Source organism: Pteronotus mesoamericanus, unplaced genomic scaffold, assembly GCF_021234165.1.
Source record: "Pteronotus mesoamericanus isolate MK-2021 breed Mesoamerican mustached bat unplaced genomic scaffold, CSHL_Meso_final scaffold_1186, whole genome shotgun sequence".
Classification (NCBI taxonomy): domain Eukaryota; kingdom Metazoa; phylum Chordata; class Mammalia; order Chiroptera; family Mormoopidae; genus Pteronotus; species Pteronotus mesoamericanus.
Genome location: NW_026555302.1, coordinates 8,882,215 through 8,909,766, shown reverse-complemented (window position 1 = coordinate 8,909,766; position 27,552 = coordinate 8,882,215). Strand labels below are relative to the sequence as shown.

The 27,552-nt window shown below is 49.3% G+C and overlaps 1 protein-coding gene across 1 annotated transcript in view; it reads left to right on the top strand.

Annotated features, from left to right (window-relative positions):
* Nucleotides 1-27,552, top strand: part of BRINP2 (BMP/retinoic acid inducible neural specific 2) — a 90,966-nt gene that overhangs the window by 727 nt on the left and 62,687 nt on the right. The gene's annotated exons all lie outside the window — the stretch shown is intronic.

The window sequence follows — 27,552 nt, the reverse complement described above, 5'->3', positions numbered from 1 at the left end:
CTGCTTCATGGTGTCGCATGGCTGTCACAGGGCTTGGGCACTCTGCCTGACCTATATTGCTTTTGCCTGGTTTAAGTCCTCAAAGTTAGTGCAACTCCCATTAGCTTCAGAAAATCCAGTCGGGCTGCCTAATTGCAGAAAACGGCGAGGACTTCTGCCTGCCAGGCTGAGACTGCGCGTGGTTCACTGTGTTTGAGAAGGACCCCCAAGGGCTGAGGTCGTGCTCCGTGATACATCTGTGCTCACATGTTCATCGAGCTTTGTGACATGTCTGCAGAGGCCTGCCTCTTTCTCCCATCCACGTTGCAGCTCAGGAAAAAAATCTGACCCCATAGGCTGCAATCTGTCTCCCCAGGGTGGTGGCAGGAGCCCGCCGATTGAGTTGGGGCTGGCTGCACACTGGAAGGAGGGGCGTTGCTGACATTAGCTGGCCGTCCCTGGGACGGTCTGGGTGCACAGCCTGACGCTGCCTGTGGTTGTGTGTGTGTGAGTGTGCGCCGGGCTCGCAGCTGTATGCAGGAAGCGGGCTGCCGGCAGGAACCATGCGTGTGCAGCTCTGCCCAGGCCCCAGACGCCAGCGCGCTCCTTCCTAACAGGAGCCTGAACTTGGGAGCTGCCGTTCCAGCCCAGAGGAGTTTTCTCCTCGCCAAACAGCCCCTCTGCCTGGTACATATTTATCCAGGGTATATAGAGCTAAGCCAAATATTAACTAATAATCAAGCCAATGCACCGGAACATGATTGAACAGACCCCTCCATAAAGAACTGTGTGTGTGCTCTTCCCAGCTCTGGGATCCGGTGCCCTGAGCAGGTGAAATGTTTCATGAAAGAGAGCAATTAAAAGAGGCCTGCCGAGAGCTGGGTCATCTGGACCTCATCCAGCAGGGACAATGATTTGTCAGCACAGACCATCAGGGGGTGAAGGGGCATACTGTCAGGCAAGTCTTTCTGCCTCTGTCCTTCTCCCAACTTGGGCATGTGCAAGGGACACTCTCTGGCCATGCTGTCTAGGACGCATGCAATGCCAGTGTTAACCAAGCAGCTCAAGTATTTTACAGAATCCCCTGGGGGGCAGTCTGATGACATCAGGCAAGAGCAGAGGGATGCTGGGGTTGGTGTCTTTTCCCTTTCGACTTCACCCAGCTGTGTGTACATTATTTGTTTAAGACAGGACTCTTCGGAGTTCCTCTCAGCCAGGATAAGTTGCTTTGCAGCCTTGGGTGCATGACCAAGCAATGCTTCCACATGGTCCTGGGATCCCACTGATGTCTCTGCTGCTGCCTACTCTGGGGAACGGTGCATGCTTGGCTCCTGCAGGAGGGGTATGATTTGGGCCAGTGCAGCGCATGGGTACGGGGAGACGTTTGAGGAAAGGGAACACATGTCGGACCACGGGCTCCTCTGCTGGAGGGCAGCTGCCTCCACAGGGTCTGGCGGGTGGGCTGCAACCACGGAGGAGACAGAAGCATCCTTGACGCTGGCTTCTCCCTCCTCACCCCAAACGGGGCCAGCTTTGGCTCCCAGAACGGGGTGACGTGTGCTGCAGTGTGGGCACCGGAGGAGGAGAGGAGAGGAGGGAAGGGCTAGGGAGGGAGGAGCGTTCCTGCACCACGGCCGGTAGCCCTGGGCCAGTCTCAAGGCTGGGGAGCATCTGCTCCTTCCTGGCCCTTAAAGACCATCCTCTGGGTGCTCCCTTCTGGCCTCCTAACAGGTTGTTTACTAAGCAAGGCCAGAGGGCAAAGAACGTCCCTGCGTCATCAGCTCCTTCTGATCCCCTCTCCCCAGGCACAAGCTGGCCACTGGGGAGCATCACATTAAAGAGATCCCCTCCTCCCGTGCTCCAAAATCCCTCCCCTGCTCACAAACAAGAGGTAATCTGGGAGGGATGGAGACATCTGCGTGGGCACTTTCTGCTGACTGGGATGCTTAGGGTTGAGGTTTCCTGCTTAGCGGTTTGTTTTCCCCACTGTGCAGTGTATTTTTGGCAATGCAACTCTTTCTCTTAAATAAGAGCTTGTCTACATTTTATAACGGCATCCTTTTCCAAAGGGCTGGGAGCATCGTAGGGAGCTCATCTAATTAATCCTCACATGGCTTATTGTCTCATTAATCTTTGATTACCCTAAGAAGTAGAGCTAGAATCATTCTAGCCTCCTTCTTGGAAAAGCAAGGGCAAAGGACCCCGGGGGTGGTGACCCTACTGCTTTTACTCAGGGCCACAGGGCAATGGCGGGGGCCTGGGAGGGGGTCTCCTGGGTGCTGAAGCAACCCCCTGCTCCGGGACTTCTCCTAAGGACCGGCCTAATCTCGAGACTGTGATGGGGTTCGATTTTTCCGTTCCCTGCAGGAACAGGAGGCCGCAGGGACAAACAGCTTCTCCTCCGGCACCTACCTCAGGGCTCTGAGGGGCACACCTTGCCTTTGCCCTCAGTGATCTTACAGTCTAGTTAGGAAAACAGGCTTACATCTGGGCAAAGGTAAATGGCAATCTACATTCTAAGCAGCAGTTCAATAGAAGGGATTCATGAGGCTGACCTAATTAATCTACGATTGATTTGTCCAGATAACGAGAGCTATCTATCAGGAATGCGGGGAGGGAGCATTTGTATTGGGGGGGGGCGGGGGATGGTGTGGGATGTGTTTGAAGAGGGAGAAAAAGGGAAAGGACTCCAGCTGCCAGAGATGCTAAGAGCAGCACAAGTTGAAAGGGCTGGATCCATGATTGGCGGGGCGGGGGAGGGGGGATGTGTGGGGGGATGTAACCCTCTGTCACTTCCCCATTTACATCCGGGAAAGACCATACACTCGGGTTAATTATTTGAAGCATGCATTGGCCTAGAGGAAGCTGCTCTCCGGACCAGACAGAGGACTGAAATGTTGGACATCTCACTAGGCACTGAAAATTACGTAGCCTTCCACCCACCCTCCATGAGCCTACACCGTACATTATGGGAAAAACGGGGCTCAAGGTCAAAGAGCTTGTCAATACCATACCAAAAAAAGTGGACGAAGATATGGAGGGAATGCAGGCAAATTTCAAGAGAACATGAGAAAAATCTTTTCATATTTTGGAGACAGATTCTCCTAAGAGAAAACCTTGCTTTTCCTCCATTTCCTGTTTCCCCACCCAAAAGTCCCCACTGGGGCTTCCTTAGAGCCGGCAAAGCGCCAAAGCCCTCAGGCATTTTGCATTGAGCAGGAGATTTTCAATCTTAAGATTCTTGAGCATGCCCATGTACATAACCTCTTGTCTCCCCTCCTCTTTTCCCTTTAATAAAACATATGCTGTAGCAGTCACAAAGGAGGAGACCACAGAAAGAAGAGGGGGCGGGGGGCGGGATCGCCTGCAGCGGTACCACGGGCACGGGCAAGGGGGCTGCTCTGCTGAGCGGCAGAGGGGAGTGGCGTTTGCCGGCCTGGCAGCCCCTCGGAAGGGCCCAGGGCTGCAGAGTGCCAGGAGACGGCTGTGGCCCATCAGCCACACTCATCGCTCCACCGGTGGGCCCGGCCTCCTGGGGGGGAGGCCCAGGCAAAGCGCGGGTCCTGGGAGAGAGCAGGTGAGGCAACTGCCCTATCCATTCATCTTCGCAGGGTTCGAGGCTTGTATTCCCCCAACATGTCCCTGGTTGCTGGGTGGCCCCATTCCAACATGGAGGACGTCCCTATCAGGCACTGAAAGTGGAATGACTTGCCTCAAGGCACATCCTATTTGCTCTGAGGTCAAGAGGAAAATCCCAAGAACCCAGTCTGTTTGATTGCTTCGTCCCAGGAGTTCGCCCCTGGGAGAAGTCCTGAGGGAAATGTACTTTTTCTCGAAAATCCTCCCCTAGACCTCGTTGTCACCTTTCTTTCTGGTGTTAAATGACCATGCAGCTGGACAGCAGTGCCGCCACCTTTTCCTTCATTATTCGCGAGTATCCAGGGCCATGTTTGGGGGCTGAGGTAGAGGTCCAGGCCCCGTGTGTGGTTCGTGACTGTGGGTAAAGCCTCTTCTCCTTGGGAGTGAAGAGGCTGCAAGCTCAGTTACGCTTCGGACGGGGGCTGCAGAGGGCAGGTGTCCTCTGACCAATTAGGAGGCAGTTTGATCTCTCCTGAAATTGTCACCCTGCCGTGCAGATGGGAGTCAAGTTGAGTAACGTGAAGACAGCATGGCATCTTTAACAGCCAGGTCCATCGTTCCTTTGACTGAAGCTCCCATGACGGCAAGTATCTTGGGAGCGGACTGAGCGAAGGGCGTGGGCAGTTGGACACCCTTAAGGCTGAGCTCTAGCTGCGCTGCGCCCCCAGTGCACTGGCCACTGGCCCTGTGGGGAGCTTGGGCACTTGTGTACTGTCCATGTAAAATGCACCATGCATTTTGAAGGCTTCTTTAAAAAAAAAAAAAAAAATATATATATATATATATATATATATATATATATATATATATATAAAATGTCACATGAGTAATTTTTAAATATTGATCCCATGTTAAAATGATTGGGTTAAATAAAATACATCAAGATTAGTTTCATCCAACTCTTTTTACTCTTTTATGGGGGTCCTGGGAAAGTTCAATCACATACGTGGCTCGCATTATATATCTTTTCGACAGTACTGGTCTAGGCCCTGCAGAGGCACGAGACAGGCGGGGCCAGGGACGTGGAAAGAGAGCGCGCAGAGGGAGGGAGGACTTCTGAAGTCTAAGGCCAAGGGGGCACAGGTAGCTCACACGCTGGCTTATACCCGAGGGACCTCATCAACGGACCGGGCCCACCCGAAGCATTCAAGGGGCATTGCTGCTCGATTTCACACACGGACAGTCCGTAGGGAGGCTGCCGGCGCCTGTTATCCTAATATTTTTGAGTGTCTGCCTGACAGTAGAAACAACCAAATGAATTATCTTTAGGGTTTCACTCCAAATTGTGAGGATGCAGTAGCTGGGATCAGCTGGGTACGTTTGATTCTCTAATCCCCTTCTTCCCTCTCATCTCTGCCATGTTAGCATCCTTCTGAGAGCTTTCCTTCCAACCAGACGTGTAGATAGCGTGTGGGAGGGGAGGGGAGCAGGGAGGGCTAAAGGAAAGACATGCTGTGTTCAAGATTCTTTGGTGGGCCGATCAGTCAGAAGAATGGGGAGAAGACATTCTGGTTGAATTTAATTTAATAATGACAGATTTGCACATTGTAATTCACTCATTATTACTGCTCATTGCAATAAGGTTTGGCCTTAACCTGCACTTCTCATATTTGCCAGCATTCCACAGTTTACAAAATGTTTTATGAGCTTTCTCTCAGCTGGCTCTCATAACACCCCTGTGGAATGGTTAACATCTCCGTCAAAGTTTTCCATGCTCAGCCCCTAAACATCTCTATGAATTTATTTTTTAATCCTTCTCTGTGTATGTACTTCACTCAGTCTTGTGTAATCAAACGGGTCTACTTACTGTTCTTCAGTGTCAACTATGTGAAGTAGGAATTATTACCTCTCTGAGCCTGTGTTTCATCATCTATAAAATAAAAAAATAATGTCTTGTCTTTCAAAGTTTTGTTTTAAGTGTTAAATGAGATAACATACATACAGGGCAAACACAGTTCCAGGTACAGGGTAGATTAGCTACTCAAAAGACCTCAGCATCCTTTCTTACCTAAGGTCTTGACTTCGATATTGCCAAGAGCTCATTATGCACTAAAACGGTGCCCTCCTCCAAGTTCCCAACCAACCCCCCGGAAGCATAATTAAGAAACAGGGGTGGTCCTGGGCCCCACCTTCTCTCTCACGCCCCCCTACATGCAGTCAATGCCCAGGACCTGACACGGTTCACCTTCTCACGGTTCCTCACAGCCACCCCCTCCGACGCCCTTTTGTCGGGGTCTCTTCCCTTCTCACCTGGACTTGCCCATCACCTGGTGTCCCCGTCCTTCCCCGAAGGCCAGCCCGCCCAGCCTCCTCCTTGCCGCGAGGGCGCGCCCGGAAATGGCACACCTGGCTGTGCTTCCCCCCTCACTGTAACTCTCCACTGACTCCCGCTACTGTCGGAATGAAATCCCAGTTGCCCAGCATGGCAAACAGGAAGCTGCACCAGCCGGCTGCACAGCCCCTGCCGGCATCCCTTCGCCTCCCCCTTCCCCTCTGCAACCTGAACAGCGGGCAGCCCCCTGGGCGCTCCGGGGCTGCAGGCTGCCGAGCTGTTTACCTGCAGAACCTCCCCCTGCCCTGCTCTCTGTTTCCTGAGGGCTATTGAGCTTGAAGATTCTAAAGATTATCTCCTCTGTGAAGACTTCCCTGAGACTCTGGGAGAGAATTAATTGCCTCCCCCTCTGTACTCCCACGCATCTGACGTAAGCTCAGTTCTGCGCTGTGCCCACCACAGTGTAATGATTTGTTTATGTGGCTATCTGCGGCCCTCGGGGGCGGGGTTGGGATCCAGGTGGTAAGGCGTATTTCTCAGGAACTATGTATTCAGCATATGATTATAAATATGTGCCAGGGACTCTTCTTAGGCACTGGGGGTTCAACAGTGAGCAGCAGACAAAAGCCCTGCCATCAAGTTGCTCACATTCAAGAGGGAAGATAGGAAGATAATCACATGAATGATCATTATTAACATTGCTGATTATAGCAAACACTTGAATGGTGCTTCTGGGCCAGGCACTGTACTGAAGGGTTTTATATACATTAACTCACTGACTTCACCAAGAGATCCTATAATTTCCATTTCAATAAACCCTGTATTCCCACTTTATAGATGATGAGTTGGAGGCCCAGAGAGGTTGAAGAATTTGGGCAACGCCGCACAGCTAGCAAGTGAGTAGCCAGCATTCTAACCCGGTGTAGATCTTGAGTCCACACTGCCTGTGACTATGGTATCCACAAGAACAAACGTGAACAAAGAAATGAATGACAGAACTTAAGATGATTAAAGTGGAGTATTGTAGGAGAGGGTGATGGAGGTGGTGATCAGCAAAGGCTTCTCCCAGGAGGGAACTGCTACACTGCGACCTGACTCGGCCCCTGCGGAAGGCAGAAATCCCGGGGTGCGGGAGGGTCTGGGATCTGCAGAAGAGGAGCTGTGCGCCTGGGGTCACCAAGGCTCTCGCCGCCTGATCTCTGCCCCTGAGCATGGCCGGGACCAGACCTGGTCCCAGGTGGTCCTGGGCAACGGCAAACTGCCTGGGTGTCCCCAGCCCTCCCCCTCCGCGGTCCACTCGTGCCTTCAGTTCTTTGGGGTTAGAATGTATCTTACATTCTGGTTTACCATCCACAGATGGGGACGGTGCAGACAGACACACGCACGCACCCATATGCACACACGCGTGCACACATTCCCGCTCTGGTGAACCATTTTATTTCACTTCTGTCCCACTAATGACGTGTCACTCAGAACCTTGGGAAGGGACAGGCACAGGCACATCAAAAAGGCTGGAGGCAACTCAGAGACATGAGCAATGGAGGAACAGAAAATTATTTTTTAACAAGATGAGAAGTGATTTGTTCAGGAGTGACACACAGAAGGGGCACTTCTGAGGTGCTGATGGTTCTGTTTCTGACCAGGTGGTAATCGGCGCTGTAACTTTCTGTATATATCTACAGAAATGTACACATATATGCATATGTACACACGTACCACACCACATGTGTATGTACACATACATATTATCTTCTCTATGAATATCTCTCATAATAAGGTTAAAAAAGGAACAATTCGGTGAGCAGGTAAGACAGCTAGGGCAGCTTCGTACATATTTAATATGTGTCCAAAGCCTACTTTATGATAAAACTTTATGATAAAAATTGTTTGTTTTTACTTATATTATCTTCATTTAATTTTTATCACAACCTTCTGAAGTGTTGCTCCTGTGCACAGACTGACATTAAGAAAGACAAAGCCCAAAGGAGCTGGCATTCAGACTCTGCAGGAAAGTGCCGAGAGGCGGCAAGGTGGGGACAAAATGCCTTTGACTGTTGGGTCAGATGAACTTGGGCTCCCGGCCAGCCTGGTCACTTACTGTGTGACCTTAGATATGTCACACAACCTCTCTGAACTTCGGTATCCTCTCTGGTAAGATGGAAACAAGAATCCCTTGTCTTGTCTAGCCATCGTGAAGATTAGAAAAAGTGATTTGAAAATTTCAGCGAAGCTACCGGCCACACGATGGGCATTCAGAAAATGGCCGCTGATAATGGGTGTCCCCAAGTAAGAAAGCTCATAAGACAGACTTCCACGGAGAACAAGGATGGCATTTAGCTGTGCCCCGAGGCAGGTAGTGGCTTCAGTACATGCGGATGATGCCAGTGAATCAAGACGTTCCTGGCAATAGTTTCCATACGCCGGGCCCCATGCTCAGGGCTTTCCAGGCGCTGTCCCAGTTAACCATCTAACAACCCTCTGAGAGGGGTTGGGGTCGTCTGTTTATAGATGAGGAAATTAAAGTTCAGAGAGATTAGGTGACTAACCTGAGGTCCACGTGACCGGGCAGTGGCAGGGCTCAGATTTGAACCCACGTTTGTCACATCCCAAAGCACACACTCTTCAGTATTGGGCTTTGCGCTGTGATCGCTGGTTTTAGGTCACATCCAAGGGAAGGGCACCTTTGTGGCCAAGGTCAGGGTCACTGCTCCAAGGTCTGGGCTGTATCCGTCAGGGCCGGGCTGGAGGCACTGGGGGGACCCTCGAGGGGATTTCCAGGCCAGGCCAAGCAGCTTGGTGCCCATTCAGAAGTGCTACCCAGTTTCAAGTGCCACGCGTTACGTGCTGGGCACTGGGTGTGTGTGGGTTAAGGATTTCAAGCACCTCTGCTTCTGAATACAGGTGTGCTGCCTTTTCAAAAGGGCAGGCTTTCAAAGCACAGCAAGATTTGAGTGCCCTTCCGCATGGAGGAAGAGGTTTCCCTGAATTACCCAAGGATGTATTAGCAGTGGTTTTTAACGTTTTACAACAGCAGAAGTCTCTAAGCAAATAAACCCTTACCTAGAACCCCAATTTAAGAAGCAGACACAAGCGAGCCTCCCTGGTGGCAGGGGACCTGGAGCTCCCTCACATGTCGCTTCTCTTTCCTCACCCGTAAGTGGCCCCTGAGTCACCTTCTGGGAACCTAAAGGTTGTTCTGGACGCACTGGAAACAGCCGTACTACAGAATTCCTTTAGAATGCAAGCCTTGTGATTCATTTCGAATAACAGGTGACATGCCAAACTGATTTTAAAATAAGAGTCTCACCAACCGCGACACACCTGTGAAGTTCAGCGAGCCCAGGACAAATCGCTGTGGTCCCCCTTTGTTCCCAGTGGGTGGAGATTCGTGAAATTCAGTGCCTGTGAGGAAGCGCTGGCGGTGAGGCAGGCGGGCACAGGGCAGTGCCAGCCGCAAAACCTTAGTCAGGCCCAGCAGCTCCCTGTGAAGGCGGGATTAGGGCCCCATGTTGAAGGTGAGAAAAGCTAAGGAGGGAGAGGGTAAGCCAACTGTCCCGATCTCACAGCTTGTGAGTGGTGGAGCGGGGACTGGAACCCACGCAGCGGGACGGGTTAGAGAGCGGGGTCCTGTCTCCCGCCTCCGCAGCCGCTTTGAGTGTGGACCTGGTGTGATGACGCCTCTCTCCAAGTTGCTGACATTTTCCAATACTCCTCAGTTATGAGAGTTTATGGAAGAATTCTCTCTGGACCCTCTGTCCTTCAATGGCTCCGCTTTCACAGGGCACTGAGGTCTCCCTGGTCCCAGGCTGTGGTCCTCCCTCACTGCCCCTTCGTCGTCCCCAACCTCAGGGATATACTGGCCGCCTGTGTCCAGCCGCAGTGGCAGGGGGACCTTGGGGATCACGGGACGCGGCCCCACCCCGCTCTCTGAGGCCTTGTGCATGTCCTGAGTGCCAGGCTGCGGGCCTGGGGTGGGAACGCAGACCCTTGCTCAGCTGCAGCCTAGGAGCCCGGAGGTGGCGCTGCTGGAAGAGCGTGCAGTGGGGCTGCTGAGGGAAGTCCTTGCAGTCCCCTTGAGGCAGAGGACCGCTCAAGCCTCAGGAAGGAGCACAGGGGCAGGCAATTTCTGTGCACCCCCCCCCGCCCCACCCCCATCCAGTGTTCAGCAGTTCTGCGTACTATAAATAGGCTGTCAGGCAGGGGCAGGGTGGGCAGATGAGCAGTGTTCACGGGGGATGGGGGTCCCGGGGGCTCCGTGAACGTGCCTCTGTCCCTTTCCAAAATCTTAGCTCTTTGGGATTTGAGCCCTTGGGGATAACACAGCAAGGTCAGCATCCTCCGGAAACCTCAGGGCACTGGAGACCCCTAGAGGCCAAAGGCTGTGTTACATGCCCACGGCCGTGAGGCGCGGTGGAGGTTCGCAGAGGAGGTTGCTGAGGAGTGGCTGATGCCTCTTCTAAAACCTTTGCTTATAAGTGCAGTCCCTGCAAGTCCCACAGGGACAAGGAAAGGGCGGGGAGTGGGGGTGGGGTGTGTCTGTGTGTGTGTGTGTGTGTGTGTGTGAGAATACTATGGTCCTCGCCTCCTCCCTCCCTGCTCACCCACTGTCCCCTTGAATGCCAGCACCCCTGCCACTACTCACCCCTGCAGCCACCCAACGTCAGCCCTCCCCACCCCCTCCATCAAAATGATATCTTTCCCTCCGGGCCCTGCACACCTCTCAGTAACCTGATCAACTAATTTGTGCTGAAGCATTAATGACTAATAACACTTTAATATGCTGCCCTCTCCATTAACACTCCAGCATCTAGAAAGAGAAATCCGCAGAAGTTAAGCCAACGAGGAGATCCGTGTTCTCCCCTCTTGAGAGGGACCCTAGGCCCCTCAAAACTCACCACAGAGACAGCTGCCCATTCGGGGCGGACGCCGCATCACACTGACCTGGGCGACGTGGGGTGGTACCTAGAGGGGAGCAAGCAGGGTCCCCGCGGAAGGCTGCTCGAGTCGCAGTCTTCAGGACAGTGCCTTGTGCCAGTGGGAGGAGAACACGGGAGGCCCCGGGCCCCCCACCACCTCCAGAGCTCCATGGGTTTATTGACTGAGAAAGACCCAGGGCCACCGAGTCCCTGAGAGCACACACGTCGCCCTCTCTGAGGGGAGAAGCCTGGAATGCAAGAGTCAGTGGTGGTCCCCCTGTAGTCTAATGGGCTTTCGCTGACACACGAGATGGCCTTGTCATCGAGAGAACAGGCTCAGGGAGGATTAACTTGGGTTCAAGTGTTCGGCAGGCCCTGCTCGGGACTTAGCTACACAAGCCCCAGGTTCCACGTCTATCACACGGATATAGTAAACCTCATGGCACGGGGTCATTCTGAGTACGAAATGAAATGCTGCAGAATTAGCCCTCCTCACAATGCCTGGTGCATACAGACTGCTCAGTAAGTGGCACTTCTTTCTCATAATCATTTTACCATTATGTTTATTATCTTTGCTCTATCCCAAAGCTGGACTGCAGGGCAGCGTCCAAATGCTATCTTTACAAGCAAGAGAACGGACCCAGCCTCCTGGGTGTGGCAGGTTTGGTCATGAACTAGATTTCTTTCCAGGAGACAGCAGTGTCTGAAGTATTTTTTTCCCCTCGTCTTGGTTTCTTTAAATGTATCTCACAAATGCAGTGAGCGAAATGGATTTGGCAGTGACTTAAAAAGACTTAATGCGTTTTGGAAAGGAAAAAAAAATGCCACAACAAAAACTGGTTTGTTTCTGTGATATATGGTTCGTGTGAGATGACAAAAATCCATTTTTATGCTTAGGAAAATTGGCTAATTTTAAAACAGTTGACACATGCCATATGCATATAGAGAAATGATAGATTTTGCTCCGGCAAACAGCAGAAGAACACAGAGCCTGTGGTAGTCTCTGTTAGGGTGAAACTCTTCGGCGGCAGACCTGCTGCCCCTAGGAGAGGACAGCGCAGTGGACAATGGCCGGCAGGGGCTTCAGGTGCCCGAGTCAGATATTCGAGTGTAAAGACACCAACCACCAAACGTGGGCCACAGGCACCGTGTTTACAGGCCATTAGTGAGAGGAGACCTAGGAACGTGCCCATATAGCAAACTCCGTGTGCAAGAAAGTAAACCTATAAACATGTTATCTGGGTAACAGATGACACTAGGGCCAAGGATACGGAACTGTTGAGCCACACTGACTCGGGGGGACTGCTAGACTTTGCCTGATCATTCCTCCAGGCAGACACAGACGATTTTTGGACTTCCAATGCTACTTATAATGCCCTTGGAAGGACCCTTCGGTTCATAGCTTGGCATGAATCACACTGAGAGGGGGATCCCACATATTTCTGATCATTGCTAGCCAGGGCAAAGGAATTACATATGAAAATAGGATGCCACAGAAGTTGCATATGAAACAAGAAGTGATTGTATAAAGGTCAGGACAGAGGTAAGTCCTGTTGCCTTGATTTTTCTCCTGTAGTTCCTTTACCCTCTCAGCTCCTAGTCCAGGACCACCAGATACCCAGCCCTGTCACGGGCTAACGATACGCCATTCTACTTGACTCAACAAAGGCTTTATTTTATTTTATTTCTTCCGCGGCAATATTTAATTAGTGACTGCAGAGGGAAAAAGCTGAGTAGCTTAGAGAGGGTTTACGGTTCAGGTCTGCAGGACTCAGCAATTCGACGTTCTAATCCTGTTATTTCTCACCTGAAACTGAACAGAGTCAGCAAGGCTGGGTGGTTCCCTTTCCATAACTCATCTAGCTGTTAGGTCTCCCGTCCCCTTACTTCCTACTCTCATCCTTCGCTTCGTTGACTTCTTTGTCCTGTTTCCTACTGCATTTTTTAGGACACGTAAACAAAAAACAAAATGAAAACTGCTATCTTGGTGGTTCCTTGGTGACTGAGCCATTTAAAGAGAAATTAGTTCTTCCTCTCCCTACTTTGATTCCCAGAATAAATCCACTGTAACCCATGCGAACTTCACTACTAAGGTGAGGGCAGCCAGGGTCCTACAGCGATGCTTCACGAGAGACTGGGCTGTGTCTCTGGATCTCCTTTCAATGGTACACTCTAAACTCCTTGAAGGCAGGATAAGTCTTATTTGTCACTGTATTCTGAGTTCCTTGAAAATGAACCAGGGGAAACTTTGAATGCTTATGCAGTTAAACAAACCTCACCATAGCACCCTCTTTTCACTACGATACGGGTTTTTAGGAGTTGACAAATTATCTTCCCTATTAAGGAAAATGTAGCATTCAGGATTTCAAATGTAAAGGATTCCAAAATGAGGGAAGTGTTTTCTTTACCACAGTCGTTCTCAAAAGTCCATGTGCACCTGGGGAGCTTGTTAAAATGCAGGATCTGCAGCCCCTCCTTCAGAGTCTGATTCTGCAGGTCTTGCATAAAATGCAGGAAACTGCCTTTTAATAGCACATGATATAAAAAGGACCACTCTTGGAGAGACACCATTTTAAGGTAATCCAAGTGAAATGTTGCCCAGCCCAGTTTGGTAGAATATTAGTGGCTTTTAAGTGGCTAATGAATGTCACGAAGAAAATAAAAAGCCTGTGCTTGGAAGAGGTGGGGGACATGGTTCTCTTCCTCCTCCCTCCCACCCCCTCAGACAGCTGGAGGTTTACCGTGCACTGAGAACGTCAGCGGTTCTGAAAAGTTCTGCAGTAAAGAAATGTGTTTTAATTTTGTTCAAATATTTTCAACATGTCTTGACCTTGAAACTCTTATTTAATTTTATTTCATGGCTAAAAGCCTATTCAATGTTGATGGATTTGGTAGGAGAAACATTGGCAGAAAGGTGTGGGTGGCACCTACTGGACAAGAACATATTGCAGCCCAGCTCTACTCTTCAACTTCCAAAGCAGAGAATGAAGAAAGTGAGGGTGGAGTTGGCGGAAATCGCTAACTAGGGCAGGTACCCGAGAGTCTGGAGAACTGTTTGTTATGTTAACTATCACGTGTTAAGTATTTAATATTTACCAGGTACTACGTAACATTTTTAATACGTATTAACTCATTTACTTCTCAAAACAACCCCTGAGTTGGACACAGTTAGTGGTCCATTTCACGGAGGATGAGGCCAAGACGGAGAGGCCAGCGTCTGTTCCGGCTCCCCGAGTCAGAAAGGGGTGCAGTGGAACCTGAACCCAGGTCGGCTGCCTCCAGTGCCTGCCTGTTATCTCCTTCACTCCAGAAGTGGGGTTCTGGAAATTTCTGCCAGGGAGGCATGACAGCTCCAGAAGCCATAACCTGCTTGGGAGCCATGCCACCTCGGTGCCCCAGGATCCCCTTCCACGCACGAGGGCCTGAATCATCGCCCGTTATTTGTCAGAGAATTTATTATAAAAACCGTTTGAACCTCTGGATGACTTTGCTGCACTTAAACATGACCTATGCTTAGCAAAACAACCTGAGAAGGCTCCTTCATGAGGGGGAACTAGGTGCCTACCCCGTGCCTACGAAATCCCAGACTGGGCTGACGATCCGGTCAGCCTGCCAACATCCTGATATGGGATGCCACGGCCTGGCCCTTGTCCCTGTACCCCCGTCCCCCACCCCCGCCGTGGTTCCTGGGCACGGGAGGCATCCCTCAGGGGAGCTGGGCTGGATGCACAATTCCAGCTTTGGCTTCTGGCAAGTTACTTCAACTCTTTGGTCCTCTGTTGCCTAATCTTAAAAAGAGGAGAAGGAAAACTAATCATACCTGCACTGTTGTAAAGAATAACTTGGTACACACACCGCGATTGTCCCAGCGCTGGGCTCAGGGGAGGATTGTTCAGCCTCTGGCCCTGTCAGGGGCTGGGGATGATGTGGCGCCAGGAGAAGACCTTTCCTGGTCAGTACCTTCCAAGGTGCTAATGAGGAGGTAACAGGAGGTCCAAGTTTCGGCCTGGCCTGAGTGAGAGGGAATTGAGGAAGGCACCCCCGGGCTCCCTGGTCCTCGGTCTTTTCCGAACCACATGGGGGATGTGGGTCACTGGGACTTACAAGCCAACCAGGATTCTCAGTTACTTTCATCTTCTTTGTAAAACATGAATGATACTAGTTATGGGCACATCCCACTGAGGACCTCTACGTCGTCACTAATGAAAGCAGCAGAAGTGCCTCGCGGCAACAGCAACAGTGGAGAATTTCCCAGCCCTGGTTTCTGAAGAGCTAACTCCCATGTGTCACGCATTGTTTTAGACGCAACAAATGTACACCGCGCAGTCGCCCCTTTTAAGATCAGGAAGCTGAGATCCAGGCAGGTTTGGAATTGGCTGAGGTCACGCAACAGGGAGCGGCAGAGGCTGAACCCAGTCAGACCTAAGCCAAATCCCCGATTCTCCCTCCCAGACCCTGAGGAAAGGCACAGGACCAAGGAAGAAGGCAGGAGGGACAGCTGAGGGCTGGCTCCTTGGTGATGGGAGCAAAGAGCTACTTCCCATCACACCAGGATCTTTGCGAATCAGCCGCCCAGGACCCACTTTTACACCCCATGTTCTGCGGCTCTCCTAAGTCGAGTGTTTCCCACCATCATAAATTGTGCCCCCCTCTCTTTTTTTTTTCAAATCCTCACCCAAGGACATGCTTATTGATTTGTACAGAGCTGGGAAGTAGGGGAGAAGGAGAGGGAGGGTAACAGCGATGTGAGAGAGAAACATCAATCGCTTGCCTCTCATACACGCACTGACTAGGGACCGAACCCGCAATCCAGGCGTGTGCCCTGACCAGGAATCGAACCTGAGGACCGTTCGATTTCCCAGACGATGCTCCAACCAACTGAGCCACACCAGTCAGGGCCATGCCCATCTCGTAACAGAAAATGCTTATGTTGCACCCAGGCTGACGGAGCGACCAGCAGCCACCAGCTGCAGGAGCCCAGAGAGACAGCGGGTGTTAGTCCATGACTACGTCAAAGGGCTTCCACTCTTAGTTTGCTCCTCTGGACCCCCACCCCCTTGGCAGCCCCAAGGCTCAGTGGAAAATTCTTCCTTCCCAAGATAAGCACGTACACTTACCAAACTGAGTTCTTCTCGTGCAATTTTCCTTCGGATCAGGCCTCACACATCCTGAGCACAGGATCAGGAATGGAGCGGGGGCCAAGCACTCTTCTGGGACCTCAGCAGAAGCCGGGGTGACCAGCTGGCGAGAGGAGAGGGAGAGGGGAGGTGAGCCGGAACAGACCTCATGAAGGCTTCCTGACCACCCCCTATGGGGGGTTCTGCTCTACTTCTGCTCCTAGGGAGGATCTTTTCCATTCCACTAACATGATCACATGCCAGGTGGTTAATCATGGACTCTGGGAGTCAGGTGGGCCATGGATGTATCATTGTTGGGTGAAGCTGAGTGGTGGGTACAGAGGGGTTGATAACTTGATTCTTTCCACTATTGCGGATGTTTGGGAAAGGTTTATAACTAAAAGGATTCTATAAACCATGGCTTCTGGAGTGGAAATGTTTTGAGCTGAAAAATTTCAGCAAGATTATTTCTTGCTGTGTTATCTGGAGCCAATGATTTACATTTTCTGAGCCTTTGGTTTTGTTTAATCAATATGATGGAGATACTATCTATCTAAAGGAGTATTGTAGAAATTGAATGAAATAGTGAAATAAGGAACTTAGCACAATGACTAGCCCATAATAAGTGCTGGGTAAATAACAACTACCATTGTTGCTATCATTACCGTTTTATCTTTGTTGTTAGTATCATTTTGTGAGTTTCTTACAGCAGGTACTGTAACTTATTGAGCTGTGTGTTCATTCTATCTGGTTCAATTCCAAGTTTATATGCCGAGAATAACAAATATTTATTGAGCTCTTCCAAGGTGCCAGGCACTTTCTAGGAGCCTGAGATAGAGCAGTGAACTAACTAAACAGAAGATAAAATCCCAGCCCTTATGGAACTTATATTTTGGTGGGTGGAGACAAAAAAAAATCAAATCAAATAATAATAAATGAGTTGTATTTTCTTCTAGAAGGTAGTTAGTGCTATGGGAAAAAACATATAGTGGGGGAAGTTGGAGCACTAGAGATTAAATGGGATGATCAGGGTAGGACTCTACCCTGTGTAGGAGGTAACATTTGAGCAAAGACTGTAAGAAGAAGAGGAGGCTCACTGGCTGGTTAGCTCAGCTGGTTAGAGCATTGTCCTGACACGCCAAGGCTGCAGGTTTGATCCCCGGTCAGGACACATACAAGGGCAACAAAGGAATGCATAAACTAGTGGACCAACAAGTCTCTCTCTCTCCCCTCTTCCTCTCTGTAAAATCAATAAATAAACATTTAAAAAAAGAAGGTGGAGAGGTGATCCACATGGATAGCTGAAGAATTTTCCCAATAGTGGGAAATGAATATATACATATATCTTCTAGTAATTACCCCGTGACACTAATGCCTATTTAATTCTCGTGTCGCTGTGTAGCTCCCAAGGTGTGCACATTTTGTCCCACGGAGACGCCCTGGTTGCTTGGCATGTGCATCATCGTTTGCATCGTTTGCTAGTTCACAGGGCTCCCTCCTCGGTGCTATGCATGGGTTGAAAACTCAGCACTTACAGAAAACAAACTCACACCTATCTTTCCTAAGAACGATCTTGTAAGAACAGAAATCGCAGTGGACAGGTTTGTAATAAAACTTACCTCTGCCACCTATACCTTTATGAAACACTCATCTCCTCCAAGTTTTATTAGCTAGATGTTTTCAATGAAGCTAACTCAGGACAAAACACAAAGTAATTGTAGGGAAATCTATAGCTGAAGAGAATTCTTGAAGAAATGAAAAGCGCCAAGAGAGAGGAGGATGAGAGAGAGAGATAAAACTCCTGTCCTTAGTGCAGTCCTAACTGGGACAAAACATTTAAAAAGGATGAACACAAATTTAGAATTGCAGTTATTCATTATGTGGCCTTCATTGGAAGCAATAGTCCCATTTAGATATGATTCCCAAAACCTAAACAAATGACCGAAGAGCAAATTAAGAAAGCTAAAAAAAGTTACCTCAAAAAAATTTTTTTTTCTTAGGATGCAGTCAGCAAGATTTCCTGCCATGGAGTTACGTGACAGGTGGGACCTGGTTTCGATAAGGTCCGTCTGGTAATCGGGCTCTTTAGTAACCAAACCTCCCAGAATGGGGTTCAAGACAGTTCTCCGTCCAAGGCCCGTGCACAGTGCATGGTGAAGAGAGATGGCAGAACAAGGCATTTGGTTGCCCCTAGTCTCTTCCAGAGAAGAACCACAGGCAATGATGCTAAATTACCTGCAGGCTTGTTGCAGACGCAACCAATCAGAGGCACTGATTTGTCCCACTTAACACAGACCTGCCCTCCCTGGTGCTGGAGGATCTTTTGATTTTTTTTTTTTTTCTTCCAGCAACTGTGTCAATACAAATGCTTCTCAACCTGGGGTCTACGCAACACTGATCATTATTGTAAACAGAGGCCTCGACACTGAGATGTGTTCTTTCCTCACAGAGCCTGACTGTACATCTGCCTCTCCCCAGAGGGACCCTCACAAAAGCAGGTTGTCTCCCGCCTGTCTCCTCAGGCAAGCTCATGTATAAACCATCTTGGCGTTAAGTCATGCACATAAACAACTTAAGCTCGGCTGGTGAGGGAAAAGGAAGGGGAGGGTGTGTGACACTGATCACCCCACCAAGAGCCTCTCATCCAAGGTTTGGGGGGCTCCTTGGAGTTTGGTAACAGGTGGTGCATCCGTAAGGGTCAACTAAATAGAAACTACAATTCCATCTTATTGTTCCCTTCCCAGAACTCAGTTGACAATGGATGGGGACAGATACAATTCTGGGCTTCCTAAGAATGTTCCCATCTTTTGATCTTTTACTCTTTGGGGCCGATTCCAAACTACAGTGACCAGGGCCAGCTTCTTTTGGACATGGGTGTGGCCCCCCAACTCCCTGGGTGAGGCGAGGAGCAGTCACAGGTCTTTGGGGTCATCTTCGCATGGGGAGACCGCAAACACCAGTGGGGAGGCTCTCTTTTTTCTGACTGGGTCTCCTCACTCACTTTTCCTCACTAGATGGAGTTGTATGGCATTTAAAAAATGTCCTTTCAAGCCTATTTACCCATCTGTCCCCTAGATCTGTCCCGATCCCTCAATCTTCTTCCCTTCCCCATAAATTTCAAGTTTAGCTCTTTCTGCCTAAGCCATACCTCTCTCCATTCTCTTTCTCTTGTTCTCTGTCAGCAAAAATGTCTCTCTTCCCATCTCCAAAACAGCCCACACACCATCTGTCGAGGTTGGCGGGCTCCTGTTCTCTCCTCTGTTTCGTCCCATGGTGGGAGTCAGTCAAGAAAAAACGTGCGTCCCCTTGGAAGAAGCTAAAAGCAACCTGAACTCCTCTGATGGGAAGAGAGCTTTGGGGTGCCTGCTGGGACCCAGGCAAAGTGACACACAGCATGTGTTTAGAACAGACCCAGGGGGCAGACATCCTGATTTCCGTGCTGGACTCCGTTCTGCAGTTGTGTGAGTCACTTCGCAGCGGGAAGCTTCCTTGTAGAAAATGTAGATGGATGGTCAGTGTGTCTCCCTCATCAGGCTCTGGTGAGGACAGAAGGAGAGCTTCGCCCAGTTGTCTGGCCCGTTGATGTTAGCTCCTCTTGTAACACAGGGTCTGGCACAAATAACGCCCGTTTTTTATTACAAAATCTTTTATTACAAAATCATAGGCGTGTAATTCTGTAACATAACACTATCACACTGAAGCACACCATATGACATTTTAGGTGAAATGTTCAAATTAAAACTATAAATTATTACACCCATGTTATTACCTGACCAATCACACGCAAGCAGGCGTTACTTCCGCCAGACCCTGTATCATCCCAGACCGATGAGCAAAAGCCCAGTGTCTCCCTCAGCAGTCAGCAGTGTCTGGGGCCGTCCCGGTGCATAGGGCCTCGTCTCTTTCATCCTCTGTCCAGACAGCGTCATCCCTGCAGGAAACTATCGTGTCCCCAATGTCTCTTCAGCCACAGAGGACTAATCTACTAACCCAGGATCTCACTGCTGACGAGCCCTAAAACCTGTGTCCTAACTGAACAAGCTGTAACGTTCACATAGCATTTCTGGAGCTAAATTTCACAGTGCAGCCAGGGCTTGTATCTGGAAGGCTTTCAAATGGCAAGCTCTGTTACCCAGACCGACCTTTTCCTCTGGGAAACACATTTCTAAAGACATTTCAAATGAAACTGGATAAAGCTCTGGAGAGTAGGAAGATGAGAACAGAGCACTGTAGCCCTTAAGGACGCCGGACTTAATGGCCCGGTGGTCCCCTTCCAAATCCTGTTCATTTGATTCATGTCTTTTACCTCTAATGAGTACAGAGGAAGCCCAGCCTGAAACACCAAACATTTACAGTTCTCTGGCTGCATATTTTGAAGCTGAAAATTTGCAGTGAATAACACTTACAAAGATCAGGTCGATTTTTTATGTTATATAAAATATGTATTTCTTCTTGTGTTTTCTTTAATACATATCTTGGTTTAACCTCACATTAAAAAGTAAAAGATTACAGTGCAAGACCATCATTCTTTCAAAAAGGTTTAAAAGTGGCACCGATCAATCGGAATAATGAAAATAATGGGGAAACAACTTTAACGGTGGGATTTGTGCTCACAGAAATTACTGCTCACAGAATTATTGGGATAATTGCTCCACCATGAGCAGAGATAATAGGGGTTTCCTGCAAACCTCATTTCCTCTCGTTACGTCCCGTGTTCGATTGAGATCCCTCACCAATCTTGTGAAGCCATGAGTGATCTGGTTTGAACCTTCTTTCACAGGGAAAGGGTAGACCTGCGGGCGAGGAGAGACACTTGCCACCTGTAACTGACAGCCCGCTGCATGTGTCCTCGCACCTCCCAGCGCACCGGCGTGCGCCCCACATTGGCTGCGGGTGGATGGGCCTGGGAATTACCAGAGGGGTAGCTGAGGAGGGAGGAAGTGATCTGCAGAAACATAGGTGAGATCAGAGAGACCCACTGTGAAAGCCGTCTGGTTATGACTTAGTCTAACTTATTCTCTCCCCCTATCACACAGCCCGGGTCTGTGCATATACGTTGGTTTGTGGAGAGGAAATGAGTCCATCCAAGCTTGATTCTTATTAAGAACATCTCTAATTCCCTGATACAACTGAGTGTCAACTTTTATTACTACCACTGACCAGTGGCCAAACCTTATGTTCAACTTTGTATTATTTATTGTGGTGAGTCTAAACATGCATACCTGCAATTCGAAGAACACTTACAACTTGCTTTTCCTAAGTTTCTGTGCAAATACCTCTTTGGAACACTGAACAAGGGCAAAGGGGATCAGGTTTTACCCTGCTCAGCCAATATGTGGGAATGAACGAACAATCAAACAGTCAAAAACATAAGGTAAACAAGCCAAGACCCTGACTAATTTAAGAGTACACTTGATTTAGGCATATCCCAGATTGAGTAGCCCAAGGAAAACAGAAATTTGACTGAATGGAGAGACCAGCCTGCAAAGGCTGCAGGGTGAGCCTGTTCCACTGGACGTAACTAGCCCGTGATGGCTAACCGCTGCCCGGGAACGATGATCCCATCCTGCTGGGGAACAGCAACAGCCGCCCAGCAGCAAACCACGCCCAAGTCGGGGAGAAGCGCCTCGGAGAGGAAACCAACCTGCTCTCTGAGGCGTGGCCTGCTCGTGAGACCAGTCTTGTGTCCACAGCCCGTGTGGTGAGGATGGGGGTTTGCGCTGTCTCCTTCCTTCTTTCTCATGATAGGTTTCCATGGCAGGTGGGGGCCTCAGTTCGAACGGTTCCGTTCACCCGCCCGGGAGACAGTGTGGTCAGTCGGGAGACAGGAGCGCACGATGGGTGAAGCGGGGAGCCGGCCTCCGTAACACTGTCATGTTTCCAAGCGGTTTTGATGAACAATAGTAAAGTCCTGCATCTGAGCTATTACAAGCGATTTCCCAGGCTGTGAGGGGGAGGAATTAGAAAGACAATTAGACAAAATCATCTGTGTTATCTTATTGACAGCAAATATCTGCCTTATGTTAATGGCATTTATAGGATCCTCAGAGGTAATATGACTGGAATTAGCGGGGCCGTGGCCAGGAATGCCCAACAGGCGCCTGCGGTAATTCAATTAGAAGAACCTTCAGGAGTCATATAATTGCATGAAATTCTTAGTTTCTCCTTTGTTGGGCAATTCAACAAAATCTTCATTTATTTGTCTCTCTTTGCATGGGGAAGGAAATAAAAGCATGCCCTTTCTTGAACTTGAGCCATGCCATGAAAGCTTCCCTCAGGGAGAATTCAACAGTGAGGACTGAGCCGTGCCCAACATGTGCCCTCACCAAACACACTGTCCTTCCAGCAGCCATTGCTGGGGCATTTACAGAACAGTATCGTCCTATGCTTGTCTTTCCCATCACATGGTGAAACTGCATTTAAAAAGTATTAGCCTGCCAGTGCTGGAAGGAGACCCAGCTGCTGTAGACTCCAACCACCTCATTTTATTCAAGAGGCAGCTAAAGCTCTGGGAGGTAGCTTGTTCAAGGTCACAGGGCTCTTATTGGCAAAGGCTACAACCTAAACCTAGGTCCCATTCTTCCTGGTCCATGACCCTGGACTTTTTACATGCTACTATGGCAATAGACGTGCTGGTATTAGGACTAGACAGGGACCAACTCATGAAGAAGATACTAATGATGCTTATGAGATATTTAGCTGTATATCTTGTTGTTTGTACCATGCAGAAGTGAAAACACTGATGTTCTTTATCTTCCATCGTTATTCAGTAGGAGAGCCACGGGAGGTTGTTTTTTTGTTTGTTTGTTTTTGTATTTTCCTTTTCCCAATAACATTTTTAAGATAACTTATAGGAAAGCAAACTTGCTATTCCTCTCAACCCCCTAAAAGCCTGTCTCTATAATATGATCTTAGTCATGCATCTTCCTATAAACAAATTATTTTATTTTGCTATGGTTTTATCATGCACAATTCAAAGAGGCTAGATTGTGGGATTCTTTCCCCCAATGAAATGTTTCTGAGAATCCAGGTCCAGACTGAGGATGCTGTGTGGCACCCCAGCCTCCACCTCCCCAGGACACCTGGGCTTTACGTGGGCAGGGTCACAGAGAAGATGAGAAATACTCATGTGCCTAGAATCAGAAAGAGACCTTCTTAATTTGTAGGCAAAACCTTGTATCTAACCGCTTAGTGCATCAAATCTCCTTCGATCCCCTTTTGATTTTAATAAGGCTTCATTTTTCCCTCTCTCCTGAACAACTGCCCATGGCTAAGAACATTTAACTCTCTTTCTTTACAAACAGGAATGTCCCACACATATTTGCATATGAATAGAAAAGGTGGGACTATAAAGCAAAGAGGCCACAGGTGGGTGTGGGTTCTGTACATCAGGACCTGCGCTACTCAGTGTGACTGAGTGATGATTAGTCAGTAAGAACTGGGCTTCAAACAGCCTTCAGCCACTTTGCAAAGTTCAATACTGTTTCAATGATATTCTAATATTTAGAGCATTTGGGGGTGTTCTTTGTAAAATAACACTTTCTGAGTCTCATACCAAAATATTTTCAACTCATTCATGCACTTGCTCATTGTTTCACCAAACTCCTCTTGGTCACTTATCATAGGCCCGAGAACATAGCCGTGCCTCCGGCGGAAAGTGAAAAACGAACGACATGCTCACCATTCTTGAGGCACTTGTAGCCCTGGTTTTCCTCCACAAATCCTGCTCGTCCCTCTTCTTTCTTATTTGTTATATTTGGTTCTAAGTGAGTTTTTAATCTAAACATATATTATTCCCCTCACAGGGCAAATATTTGCCACCATTAATTATTATTTACAAGAATGTGCTTCATGTTTGGGAGGCACTGCCAAAAATATTTCTGGGCTATTGCCACATCCCGGGAATAAAACAGTGTACCTAAGGGACTCTTTGATGAGCAAAATACTTGTTTTGGATGTTTAAAGTTAGCGTATTTAGCAAACTATTGTTATTATTTTATAGCCTAATATTACGCCCACACGCTCCAGGCATAAAGGGGCCCTGGGCAGACCGGTAAAGCGACGCCCTGCTTCCTCCCAGAATCCTTCCTGGCCTGTGCCCGCTCCCAGCCTCCAAGCACTGAGTCTTGCTGGGCTGATTCTTACTGCGTCCAGGTTTGAGCCTCAGTCCTGCCACTCGCCGACTTTGTGCCTCCAGGCGAGTCCCTTCAGCCCTCTGAACTGAAGTGTCCTTCACTGTGGACCGGGAAACCTGGAGGATGCTGGCTGTGGGCAAAGTCAAGTCAGGCCAGCGCCACCCCCCACAAGCAGGGCAGGAAGTCGGTCCCTGAAAGGCAGCTGGCACAGAGCCACGAGGGCCTGGGGAGGCCGAGGGGCGCCGCGGGGCCATTGGCTGGCCATGGAACATGGTGTGCCAAGGGCCCAGGGGACAGACTGTTTGGAGTCCAAGTCCTAGATGTGCAGCAAAGAAGGCCTGTGGGTAGCATCGGCGAGAAGAGATAGGCCAAGAGCAAAATACCGGGCAGATGGCATTTTGCTGATGTGTTGTTTCTTTTAAAAGGGTTTGGTATGTACCCCCCCTCGGCTGTTGCATTTGTAAAGAATAATGATACCTTCCTTACTGGGTTATTTTAAGATTTTGATGACATACCGAGTATGAAAGTGCTTTGAAAACTGTAAAGTGCTCTACAAATGCTAATTTCTCTATTTACCCCTTTTCAAAACTGCTCAAAGCTGGCAGTTTATATTGGGCTAAGAAAAGCAAATTCATGGTTGGGGGTAGAAGCCTGATAATGTTGAACGGTTTGCACATTTTAATAGATTGCGTGCTCCTAGCCCAGTTGTTCCCAACCCTCGCTATGCCTTATGGTCACCTGGTAAACTGAAAGCTACCATGCCAGGCTCTCCACCCGAGATTCCGTACTAATAGGTCTGGGAAGAAGCCCAGGTATCAGGTTGGTAGAAAAGATGATACTGCCATTGATCATCATCAAAATGTGATTGCATCGCCCAAAGAGGAAATCTTGTATATTAGACTTTACGGGAAAACCTAAAGGAGAGCTGGACGGCGGCTCGCCGAGTCCTGCCGACCCGGCACATGCACTCACAGAAAAATGGGACTTGGCATTCATTTCCTTAGTCAAAGGGTATCCAGTGGGCAGCTGCTCTGTGTCGGGCATGTTCTGGGAAACCAGCGAGAAACACTGCGAATTCCCACCCTTTAGGAAGCCAGGGGCACTCGTGCCTGGCGTGGGCAGACACGGTTCCCTGTGGTGAGTGCTCCCACGAGGTAAGGAGGCTATAGGTCTCAGACCACCAATCCTGCCAGGGAATCTGACGGAAGCTTTCAGCAAGTGTGAAATTTAAGAAGAGACATGACAAACATGTACAGTTTTGCCAGGCAGAGAATAATTAGGACAGCAAAACATTCATTGGACAATCAGCACAGCCAATTACTGCTCTGCACACTGTACCCTATAACTCACCTAGGCATCCCAATGACGCACTTAGGAGTTAGGGGTTAATGCTATTCTCCAGACACAGTGCCTCCCAGGGCAGCATAACCATCCTGAAGAACCTTGTCAGAAACGCAAATCCTCAGTCCCCACCCCGGCCCAACAGATTCTGAAACTCTGCAGGGATCTGTTGCACCTCAACACTGGCAATCGGGAGATTTCTGAGAGTCAAACAATATGTATTTTTATTTTCTTCTCTCTGTCTTTGCTCGTATCTGACATCTCCCCTCCTAATTCTGGAAAAAATACGCCCTGGTGAATATACAAACACACCATCGGTGTGTCCTCCGGAAGAGGGAAAAAGAGATGACGTGTCCTGTTCTGACGCATCACACAAAATACACCACAAGCCCAGATGAGAGATGATGGTTGAGATTAGGGTGGTCACAGGGGGGACAAAGACTTACAGTTCATTTTGAGCAGTATTTTAGAGGCCAACTTGATAGCACTTAGGCACGGTCACATGTAAAGGGCAAGGAAGATCAAGATGTCAAAACTGACTACCAGGTTCCTATTAAGTCAATACATCAGTGGTACCTAACACTGTTGCTCATTGAAATCCACTGTGTGTGGAGAGAGGGGCAGCTTTTAACAATGCTGACTCCAGGGCCTGACCCCAGAACTTTAAGACCAGAACCTTTGAGCACCTAGGCATTAGTGTTCTGTTTTATTTTATTTTTTTAAAAAAGACTCTATTTTTTCATTTTTTGGAGAGAGGGGAAGGGAGGGAGAAAGAGAGGGAGAGAAACATCAATGAATAACTGCTTCTCACACGCCCCCGCCCCCACCGGGGATCTGGCCATGGCCCAGGCATGCGCCCCAACTGGGAATCTAGCCGGCGACCCCTTGGTTCACGGGCTGGTACTCAGCCCACTGAGCCATACCAGCCAGGGTGGAGCAGTGGTATTCTAAAGAAGGTTTTCCAGATAATTCCAACATGCACTGAGGATCGAAAACCACAAGAATAGGTGGATTGTTTTGCCCTTCACTTTCCGAGGAAATCACTTAGGATCCTGAGCCTGTTTTGGCAATGCTGAATTTGAGGAAGTTTTGAGACGTCCAGGTCAAGCGCTCGGATAGGCTGCACCGACCCCCGGGCATGTGTGCTCTTTTAAACACACTGGCACTGGCCGTAAAGGGAGCGGTCAGGCTGTCACTGCTCTCATCCCTTGGCACACACGCTTGTCTCAGAACTGCGCCTTTGTTTTCTGCAGGGAGACAGGGGACTGGGACAGGAGGGAGGACAGAGCAGCAATAGGAGTCCCTCAGGATGGGCAGGAAACGCGATGGGCCCCGGGGCATGTGCTGACTCGGAGGATCATCTCTGTAACTACATCAGGAAGCCCTGTGTTTTCCAATGTTCGCAGTGGCTGCATCGACAAATGAGCTTTTGTGCACTGGCAGAAGTGTTTGCTGCGTTAGATAGCAACCCATGGATACATGGAAATTCAAAGATTCCTCGAAAGAAGGAAAAAAGACAGATGCAGAGGCCAGGGAAGAGTGGCGTGGAGAGAAGAGAGAGGAGGCAAGAATGAAAGAATCCAGGAGCCCCAAAGCAAGAGATAATACATATGGTGTCAGAGGGAGAGGAGACATCGAGCCGCGGGAGAGGGGGATTTCAGCTAATGGTCCCTCCCCGAGCAAGCTGCTCTTGTTTATGGGCAGGAAGCTATAAAGTTCCCAGGCAGCAGCAGCACGCTTTCCAAGAGCCTAATTTTAGAACCCGCCTGCTAATGCCCGGGAGTTGCTAGATCTGAATTAAAATCTCCAGGTCCTATCCTCCCCTCTTTTCTTAAAGGGTTATTGATTTACTAATGGCCTTTGTATCCTGCTGAAAACAACCTATAGAAGAAGAAAGAGGTTTACCTAGAGCCCAGTGGCTAACAGCTTGGAAAAGCCAAGCTTCCAGGGGAGCAGGGAGCCAGAAGGCAGGCTCTGAAAGCACTCGGCGCTTAGGGCAAAGGGAGGAGGGAAGTGCAGGGTCCAAAGCGGCTTTGGAGAGGCAGAGTGGGCTGAGGAACACAGACGTTGCTCTAGGATCTGCATACGTGAGGGTGGGCGTGTGGAAGTCCCATGTGGATAACGGGGGCCCTTCGGGGTCCTTTCAGAACCAC